Consider the following 11,175-nt stretch of genomic DNA (forward strand, 5'->3'; position numbering starts at 1 on the left):
AATGGGTCTGTGCGGGTCCTGGGAATTGGTATTTTAAAAACTCCTCAGTTAATTATAATACACAAGTAATTGATAGAAAAAACTTTATGAGGAGGTGGGAGCCTGTGGGATTAAGACCACAGGTGGAAGGTATCATGTCACTTTGCAGATTTAGGAAGGTGTTTTCAGGTGCTATGATATTTTTTTATTCTTTTTTGTTCTTGCTAGTTTTGACCAGAAAGACAGTGAGCAGCTGAGATGAGCATGTTTTGCTGACTCTCTGGTTTTGGAGAATAGGTAGACTAGTTAATACATTTATCCATTTAAGAAATATTGTGTGTCTATTTTGCTGTCTGCTGGTTGCTGAGGATATAGACAGGTAAATGGAAAATTATAGTAGAGTCTAAGTGCAGAGACACTGGTAGTGGAGAATACTAAGGGGGAATGAAGGAGGGCTGTTAGACCTCAGAGGGACAGGGAAGTGATATCTAAGCAGAGAACTAAAAGATAAGTAGGAGTTAGCCAGTGACAGAAGAGGACTTGGAAATAAGAGTTTCAGGGAGAAAGAATAACCAGGCAAAGTCCTAATAAAGAATACGAACATGTCATTTTGGGGAAAATGGACTTTAACTCTGAACATCCTGGGAGCTATTGAAGGGTTGGAACTGGGGGATCCAAGATTTTAACTGTGCTTGAAAAAGACCATGCTGCCTGCAGAGTGAGAAGTGATGGATGGAGACAAGGCTTGAGGACCAGTTAGGAGACAGTGAGGGTAATTCAGGCAAAAGGTGAATGGTGCCTGAGTGAGGGTAATAGCAGTGGAGAAAGCTGGGTTTGAGTGAAGAAGACTTCACAGACTTGGCTACTGTGGGGCCATTGGAGGGAAGGGATAAGTTTAGGAAGATGCCCATTTGGTGGGAGCGGGGGTTATTGAGGGTAGGTTATGAGTTCAGTTTTAGCATGTTGTGACGATATCCAGTAGGATGAATGATAAGTGGTTTGAATCATGAGAGAGAGAGAGAGAGAGAGAGAGAGAGAACCAGAGAGAGACAGAGATAGAGACAGAGAGACAGGAAGGCAGAGAGAAACTTGATTGAAAATGAATATTTATGAATCTAAATATTTGCTTTAACACTAGGCAGGGAAGTGGGCTGGTCCTCTCTTCTACTTCCAAATATCTGTCACAGAATAAATAAAAGTGTGAGGAGTATTATATATATGTTATTGAGTGGTATAAGTCCATCTTCTTAGCTTATTTCTAACTATACCTGCACAAAGAGTTGATATACCATGCTATTTGTGTGGCAAGATCTAAGAGGGAGAGACCCAGTAATTTCACCCCTCCCCATACACAAAACATCTGCTGCTCTATGATAAGGGTGGCTGAGAGAACACCTCCTCAGCCCCCACAGATAAAGGAGGGCAGCACGGGGCTGAGCTGGTGGCTGAAACCAAAGAAGCCCCAAACCTGTTGTCAAAGCAGCTGCATGAGCCATAAATTGCTTGTAGAAGCAGACGCAATGGCTTTCTAAGGGGCGGGAGTGAAATAGGAGCAGCTATAGTCAGGATAGATTTCTCTTTGGTTTCTTCATCCAGCTCCGAGCTGCAGGATTCCAGGTTCTTTATTGGAGACAAAAACCCATGGGCTGTGTCTTCCTTTAGATTCCCCTTGTCAGGGTGGGGCAGGCAAGCTCGCCACCTTTGTGGGTAGTTCTACCACTGGGCTGACTCCCATTCTCAAGAGGTCATTGAAGAGCCTCCCCTCGTGAGGTCAATAACAAAGCATCCCTTCTCTAGGCCTTCCAGGGGCTTCTAATCATGTTAGTCTTTATGGCATCATACATTTTTTTTTTTTTTAGAGATGAAGGAATTCACAGGAAGAAACCCTGTGAATTTGTCTCTACTTCATTTTTTTTCTTTACAGATTACAAATAAAAACCTTGGCCAATTAAGTGGGGGTTCCCTGTCTATCTCCAAGAGAGGTCCATATACCATACATAAATTGTGTGTTTTGTGTGGGTAGTGTGTGTGTTGAGAAGGGGCAAGTTATTAATAAATCTTCATTTTAACAAGCTCTTTAATTTACTTCCTGTTATTGAAAAGTTTTAAAGAAAGGAGACGTATAGAAACTCATATTGCTCAATAAAACTGTGATAAGGGCAGTAATATTACATCTTATGTAAATACCTGTCCCTCCCTTTTCTGTCTCTCTCTCCTTCTTTCCCTCCTTTTTCCCTCCCTCCCTCCCTCCATCCCTTCCTTCCTCCCTTCATTCCTTCCTTCCTTTCCTTCTACCATTCGACAAACCTTTGTTGAGTAGTTCCTATGTGCCTATTATTATACTAGGTGCTGTGGATATTGAAATGAATTTGGGGCACTTCCTGTCCTTGATGAGTTCTCTATACTAGCTGTGCATTGAGAGCATTCCCCAAACCCAGAAGTAGGCTTGTTCTGTATGCCCGTCAACAATAACCACCTTCATATTACTCTGGTGCTACTGCTGACTCACCCTCTTTACAACCATGTGCAGTTCTTTTGCAATTGAGCTAATGGATTTGAGTTGATCCATCTACACTCTATCATCTAGTTCTGTGGTGACTAAGGACAGTCTTTTCCCCAATGTCAGGCCACAGCTGGAGGCACAATCGGTCGTTTTGGAGGTAGGAAAAATAACTGGAATATAACTTTGGGAACTTGAAGTTAATTAGGACAAGGTCTGAACAGTGCAGTAGGATTATATATGCCTCTTACTGAGAATCAGTTTCGTTCTCTTCTTCCTTGACATAAAAGCATGCTCCAAAATCACCCATCACCAACAACAAAAACCGGCCACAGCAAAACTTCTTGAAAAATTTGTCTGTTGTCTCTGCATCCCTGTTTTCACTTCTATTCTCTCTTCTCCTTAACAGTTGAACTTTTTTTCCCTCTCTGCAGTGAAATTACTCTTGCAAGGGCACTAATCACATTTACATTGCCAAATTCAGCTACCATTTTTATAGTCCTATTTTGGCATTTCAACAGCATTCACTTGCTTACTTGCTGCATCTTCTCAGTTACTTTTTTTTGGCCCTTTCTCTTTTGCTTAATCAGTAAATATTAGAGAGCTTTGGTGACCCCAAACTCTTCTCTAGTTATAATCTTTCTCAAGGTGATCCTATTCAGTTCCATGGCTTTCCATAGTATCCATATATGCAGATAACTCCAGATTTACTTCTCATCCTTGTGCCTCATATATCCAACTTTTGTCTCATATTTCCAATTTTCCACTGGAATTCTGCATTTGGAAGTCTAAGAAATACTTTAAATTTAACATGGCCACATTATAACTCTTAATCCTCACCTCCACTGCATGTTCTTCCCTTATTCTTCTCCATCTCAGAAAAAGACACCCAGTCTCTCGGGCCCCAAATCCAGGTTATGTGTCACCTTTGGTTGCTCTTTTTCTTCGCTCTGCATCTGACTCCTGCAGTCCATCGCCACCTTATTCTAAGCCACCGATATTTTTTGTTTGGGCCATCACCACTCTTGCTTCCTTTGATCAGCTCGTACCTAATTAGCCATAAGAATTTTAAAAACACAAATCAGATTATTTTATTTCATGGTTTAAAACCCTTTAATATAGTTCCATTTTATTTAAAATAAAATTTAAAAGACTTACTATGACCTCCTACATAAATTATGTAAACCCTGTTAGCTTCTCTCATGTCAACCCCTGTCACTTCCGCCAAGTGATAATTGTTGCACTGTTCTCCAGCCGTAGGGACCTCCCTTCCATTCCTTAGTCACTCCTGCTTGTGCCCACTTGAGGCTCTCTGCACTTGTTCCTTTGCATGGACTCCTCTGCCCCTAGATGTTCCTTCTGGACATTTTGGTCTTAGTTGACACATCACTGCCTCAGAATGGCTTTTCCTTAACATCTAAAAATACTAGGCAATCTTGTCACCCCCATTACATCACCATGTTTTAATTTTTATCAGTTTTTGCACCATCCGAAATAATCTTGTTCATTTATTATTTACTTGTATATTGCCTGTCATCCACTAATAGAATGTAACCTTCAAGAGAACATGAATTTTAACTACCTTACTTAATGCTCAGTCCCCAGTGCCTACGGTGGCACGTAGTGGGTGCTCATAAGTCATTCCTCCGCTCACGACCTGTTACCTCTTCCCATCTTAGGCCAAGTCAAGCCTATGATGTACTTTCGATGACCTACAACACCTACAACACCTACAACAATCTACAACACCTCCATGCTCCCAACCGCGACCTCTCTGAGCACAATTTTCTTACTCCACTCTGGTCACACTGGCCTGCTTACCAAGTGTTGAATGTGCCAAGCAAATGCCTCTCTCAGGACTTTGCGTTTACTGTTCTTCAGCCTGGAATGCTCTCGCTTGAGGTACCTGTGGGCTTATTCTTTCTTTCACGTTTTTATCTGAGGACTTTCCTTACTTCTCTATCACAAATTTTAGTCCCCACTCTGATATTTTCTTCCTTCCTTTGTTTTGCTCTTTGGCACTTAACAAAATCTAACTTGTTATAGATTTTATTTAATTTTCTTGTTTATTTTCCCCCTCTCCCACTAGACTGTAGGTTCTATGAAGGGAGGTGTTTTGTGTTTCATTCACTATTCTATTTTAGTGCTTGAGCAGTGCCTGGCACAAAATAGTTTTCAGTAAACATTTATAGAGTAAGTGAAAAATTAGGGCGAGCCTGGTAGGTCTCATTACATATTCTGAACTTTATTAGGAAGCCATTGAATGATTTTAAGGAGAAAAGTCAGTCAATTTTTCATTGAAAAAATGGTTTTGGAAACTTAGGACAAATGGATTGGGAGAGTAAGTGTGGATATTGGTGACAAGTCAGAAGAATCTTTAGGCGGTTAGTTAGGGGGAGATAGCCTGGATTAAAGCCGTGGCAGTGGGGATGGAGAAAGTGGGTGGATTTGAGACATTTAAGGGATTGGCTGTGTAAGATTTGGTAATTGATTAGAAAGGGGAAGCTAAGCTATGTCAAGAATGAATCTAAGGTTTCTAGTGTGTATACCTGAGTGAATGGTTGTTCTCTTCCTGGAGACAGAAAACACTGGAGGAAGACGAGATTTCAGGCAGAAGATCAAGGGCTCAAAGTCCTTAGACTTGCTGAGTTTCAGGTGTCTGAGGGATAGCTGAATGGAAATACTGTGTTGGCTGTTGCATATCCAGGTCAGGAGCTCAGAAGATTCGAGTCACCAGCACATAGATAGTACATGAAGCCATGGAAGTGGATGATTAAAAAAATGGTATCGGTTGCACCAGTGAGACTAAAATTTGTCAAATATTTTTTATGGTTCTAGCATGGCTGTTTCTCTCTGGGAAAACTCATTTGCTAAATCACTCCTATACTGGTTATCAGAGTACTCACAATCTCTGACTGGAACCTTAAACTGTCTGTTGAGTCCTACACATGACCCTTCCATTAGGGTTACTCTGGACATTATTGCAACTCCATCTTTAGTCTCAGTTCTGTTTTTGGGTTTCCCTTCTGCATCAGCCCCGAGTAAGTATTCCCCAGCCACTAACCTGGCTGTGAAGAAGGTGAGAGGATGGAGACAATCACTTAACCCAGCTGCAAGGGGGAGCAACTTTTTTCCTGAAGTTTTTGGACCTGTGCTCAACGCATGGTTCTTCAGTGGGATCAGGGTGGCAGATAGCTCAAGAAATGAATAGCACAGGAGGACTGACTAAAGGAAATGCCTTAAATTGAACAATGATCTTGGTATAGTTCCATGCATATTTTGATAACTTTTTATCTTGTTTTCTCCCTGAATTAATCATTATAGAAAACCATACATTTATTTTTGGCTAGTTTTTCCCCCCTTTGTTTAAAATATTTTTAAAAATTATGTATTTACTGTAAAAATTTCAACGTAGAAGGGTGTAAGTGAAAAATGCAGGTCCTTTTCCTCCTCTCCACTTTTCTCTTCTTTTTAAAATGATTCAACTGAGTATCCTGTTAAATTTTGCTTTAAATTCAAATTTGATTGGGTTCAGCAACTTAGCATGATTCACTGTGGTTCCACTCAGGTTTCTTCATAGCAGCTGTTTGTCATGAATAAATATCTTGCCTGTGCTGGGGTCTTCTATGTGGCTTCTCCAGGCAGCTTTTGATTGTAAAGCACCTGGGTGTACAGTCAGATCTTTTAACTCTTGGGCAGAGGATGTCGTGCTCTGAGGACAGGCAGCTGCCTCCCTTTGGGAGAAGAGAGAGCAGGTGGGGCAAAAGGGCCAATGCCACCAAATCCCTTGCAAATTTTCCCCCTTCCTCAGCAGAGGCTGCCAATCAGGCTGAATACCACAGGGAGATTTTTTCCACTGTGAACAACTGTCTCTGGGACAGCGAGCCAGGATCACATTTCAGGAATCTCTGTTGCCCTTGAAAAGCCATGCGGATGGCTGTCAAGTGTGTGTAGGGGATAAGAAGTCTCCAAAGAGAGGTGATGAGTCACAAGGCTCTGGGGTGAAAGGGGGACTTCTGGAGGGGTGAGAGGTGGAGGGTGGTCAGCTTTCACTTCAACTTTTCATAAAAATAAATGATCAAAATAACTCACATTTAAAAAAAATTCTTTTATTTAATCTTATTTTTCCTTTCCCATGTAACTTTTTCATTTCATTTGTTTAGTTTCCAATCCAATTTGAAATATGTGTAATCTATTTTAATTATGAAATATAAAATATCTCATAAATATTTCATAAATATGAAATACAAAGTAATTTCATAATTTCAATTATGAAATACATTTTAATTTAACAGTTTATTATAATTAATTGAACACATAATAATAATACTGTAGACTCATTTTTCTTCTTATTGTTATTGGGTTTTGAAACATACCATTAATACCTCATTCCCAGCATCATCCATCTCCTTTTAAAATCACACATGTTATGCATGCATACCTCTTAGTAAAATAGTCAAATAACACCAATCCTTTACATCTGAGGGCATATTACAGTTTACGAAGTTTATTCACAATTATTCTCTCATCTAATCTTCAAAAGAAAGAGGGAAATTACCTTGTTCATCAGTCAGAGGAAGAATCTGAAAGACAGAGGTTGAGGGATTTGCCTGTTTCACGCTGAAGCAGGAGTCAAAGCAGGACCTTTCATCTTCTCTATAGTAGCTTTCTCACATCTGTGTGGTATGCAGAAAACAGGTCATACCCAAGGGGGTTCCACAGTCAGTGGGATAGAGCAAAAGGAAGTCCTTTACTCAAAGGTTCTCAGCTAATGGTGCATACCTGCACACCTTTTGAAAGACCCTGGGAAAAGAGCCCTTGCTGGCAGACTTTTCTAGAGCAAGTGTGGGCCAAGGGGGATGGAGGAAGAGGGAGAGGGTGGCTGCCTGCAGGTGGGAGGCCAGAAAGCAAATCTGGTCTAGTTCCTAATTTAGTTCGGTGATTTTCTATCACTACTCAGGAGGCTCTGTGTGGCTCCTCACCTGGTTACAGTCACTCCCCTCACATGACTTTCTTAGACCACATACCTGTTGGGGCGAGGGAGGGTGTATTGATTTGGTGACTAAGGTGATGTCCAGGGGTTCAAGGAGGCAGCTAGCTAGAGCTAAACAACAAAACACACAAGCAACAAACCTTGGGGAATGATATAAAAAACTCTTCTTCCCTTTCTCACTCTGCAGAAACTTTGCATCATTAAGGCAAACCAACCAGAAGAGGTGGCTCCTTTCCATTTCCACACACTTTCCTCAGGTGCTATTTTATGTGTCTTTGAGTTATTTAAGTCAGTACTTGGAACTCATTTTATCTATATTCACGTGTTGTTAGGGAAACTTTGGGATAATGAGGGCAAAACTAGAATGATTTGTCCTTGGCCTTGCACTCTACTAAAGGGGGACAACCTTACCTGGACTCCATTGTTTGGGGTTTAGCTGTATATAAGGTGAGGAGCCTTGGTTTCCTCATAGTCTGCTCCCTGTCCTGATATCTAAACTACTAGAATTAATTCTCATTTTTCCTGGGGAAAAGTTCTATCCTTAACACGTGGGGTAAACAGAGACTCAGGTTTGTAAAAGGAGCCAAAGAAAACTCACATGCAACGTGCCTCTGAGTTTTCATTTGTCAAGTCCCCTGATAGGAAAGGAGGCCCATTTAAGGCAAAGTTAAGTAGTGAGAAAGCCTTGGGGCTGTTTGCCAGGACTGGATCTGCCCCCAGCCAGCTCTTTGATCCTGGGCAAGTCATTTTTCTGTCTCTAGGCCACAGTTTCCTCATATTAAAATGAGGGGATTGGACTAGGTGATGGATGTGGATAATGTTGGTATTGATTATTGATGGATTGTTAATTCTAATATCCTCTGATACACAATGTAAGGCCTCCTGTTCCAGGAGATCAGCAAGGACACAGAGCAATGAGACATCACCTCTCTACTTTCAAAGAGTCTTGACTCTGTTTTGCTTAGCAGCCACCTCCTTCCCAGGCTCCTTTTCCCTCCTGGCACTCACCAGTGTAGATGGACCCAGCCACAACTTTCTCTTCGACCTAACCTCCTTTATTCTGATGCTTCATATCCTCAGAAGATGGATCCTGCTAGTGGGTTATCTGGTAATGATGACTTTGCTAAGCTGCTTCGATTTCCCCCAAGTGACTGAGAAGGACTATCTGAAAACACACATTGGAGAGCAGACACACACACCTTTGTTTGACCATCTTTTTGTAGAAACATGCTTAAACCTATTTGTAGGCAATAATAGTGCCTTTGCCTCCAAGAAACATGCTTAAACACATGGGGTCCCCCCAGTTCAGAGTTCCGTGAGAAGAGTCCTATTTGTAGGCAATAATAGTGCCTTTGCCTCCATCTCAGAATGTTTCTAAGCTCTTTCATTGGTCCTATGAGATCAAACCACTCTGCTCTTAGCTGATCTCAAAAGCACTCTGCAATATTCAGGATAATATTAGCAGTCAAAGGGTAACCTGCTAGTTCTTCTGGTAATGACTGAAGTTTACTAAACTATTTCAAAAATCAGTTTCTGAAATCCCAGCTGGTGTTTGTGGAATATGGTGCTTCCCTCAGGTAACATACTGAGACTTTTCACATTGAACTCTCTCCTGGGCATTTCCTCTAGTCTCAATATTTCACCACAACACGACTTCACTTTGACACCAGATGTGTGGGTTTTCCACACATCAAGCAATTCTGCCACACCAGCCGGGTGTCCTACAATTTAATTCAATTCTGACATTATCTACCTAGAGGGAGTGTCAGATCCCACAAAGTTAAGGGCTCAGTCCCACAAAACTACCCCCATTTCAGATGCTGACTGCAAGTCCAGACTGTTACCTGTACTTCTGACTGGCTATACATCGGAGGTTCCTATGACCCTCTCTTCAGGTTTAATTAATTTGCTAAAATGGCTCACAGAACTCAGAGAAAGATTTTACTTATTAGATTACCAGTTTATTATAAAAAGACATGAGTCAGGAACAGCCAGATAGATGATATGCACAGGGAAGGGCATGGGGGGAAGGGGCACAGAGCTTCTGTGCCCTCTCTGGGCATGCCACTTTCTCCCACATCTCCATCAACATGGATGCTCTCTGAATTCCTTTTATTTGGGTTTTTATGGAGACCTCATTACATAGGCATGATTGATTAAATCATTGGCTATTGTAATTGAACTCAATCTCCAGCTCCTCTCCCCTCCTTGGAGATCAGGAAGGTGGGCCTGAAAGTTCCAACCCTCTCATCACATGGTTGGTTCTCCTGGCAACCAGCACCGTCCCCCCCTCCCCCGCCAGGTACTTTACAAAAGTTATCACATTAACATAAACTCAGGTGTAGTCAAAAGAGGTTTGTTATGAATATCAAAAGTCACTTTCATTACTCTTACCGCTTAGGAAATTCCAAGGTTTTCAGGAGCTCTATGCCAGAAACGGGACAACAACTAAATATGTACCTTATTACAAATCACAATATTTCAACAGAGTTTGCCAAAGAATGTTCAGAAACACTAGTTCCAATCAGAATGATGACTATATGATAAAGCATGTGTTTGCAAAATACTTTCACAAACTTGAATAGAATTCTTTCCTTCAAGACTTCTTAGGCGCTTTAATAAACCAGTGTGCTTTGTAATTCTTTAAGAAAGGAAAAAGTTCTTAGAATTTCCCAACTTTATTTGACCATATAGCTTGTTTTTTTCATGGAATGTCTTTTAAAATTATTGAATTGCACAGAATATACTTTTAAAAACCTCTCTAAATGGAAGAAGTTGCTCTAATGCTACTCTGAGAAGTTGATTGATGGAGAGGTATTTTGGGCCAGGTTAGGCACTGAGGTGCCTAAAATTTTATATTTTGGTGCCTATCTTCTCCTAATTAGTATTTTCTTACATCAGTCTGGTTCTGTGTTTATCTTCAAGAGCTCAATATTGCTCCCCAGTGAGTCCACTCAGATCCTGGATTTTCTATGCAGTTGTTCTAAGTTTGGGAAATGACCTTGGCAGTTTCTACAAAATAAAATCTTCTAAAGTTATAAAAAGTTACAAAAAGTTACAAAAAGTCACAAAAAGGTAATACTGTTATCATACATGATATCACTTAAAAACTTTTATGACACAATAATTGGTGTTTGTTTTAGAGTAAGAAGATAAAGGTAAGCAAAATAAGGACAATAAAAATAACTCATAATCTTACTGCTCAATGGTTAACTATTATTTCAACACATATATTCTTTCAGTCTTTTTTATTTACACATGTACATAAAAGTTCATACCTCCCCTGCTCCTAAAAATTTTTTTTCTAGCCTTTATTTTTTTGGTCCATTTCATTTGAACCTCAATTGAGAACCTTCTTGAGTATTTTTGGTGCTTTGGAAGGAGGCAGGAAAGAGGGTGATGTACTGAAGGGGTAACTCAGAAGCTACGTGACCCACTTTGTTTTATAGATAATTGTACCAAGGTTCTCCAGGAGGAACATTACACTTTAATGGCACCAAATGACAACTTTCCTGGCTGCGTTAGTTTCCTGTAGCTGCTGTAAGACAGTACCACAAACCTAGTGCTTTAAACAACATGTGTTTCTTACTTTACAGTTTTGGGGATTGGAGATCCAAAATCAGTACCACAGGGCTAAAGTCAAGGTGTTAGCAGGGCTGTTTCCTAGTAGAGGTTCTGAAGGAAAAATCTGTTTTCTTGCATT

The sequence above is a fragment of the Pteropus alecto genome, unplaced genomic scaffold (assembly GCF_000325575.1).
Source record: "Pteropus alecto unplaced genomic scaffold, ASM32557v1 scaffold7, whole genome shotgun sequence".
Taxonomy (NCBI): Eukaryota; Metazoa; Chordata; class Mammalia; order Chiroptera; family Pteropodidae; genus Pteropus; species Pteropus alecto.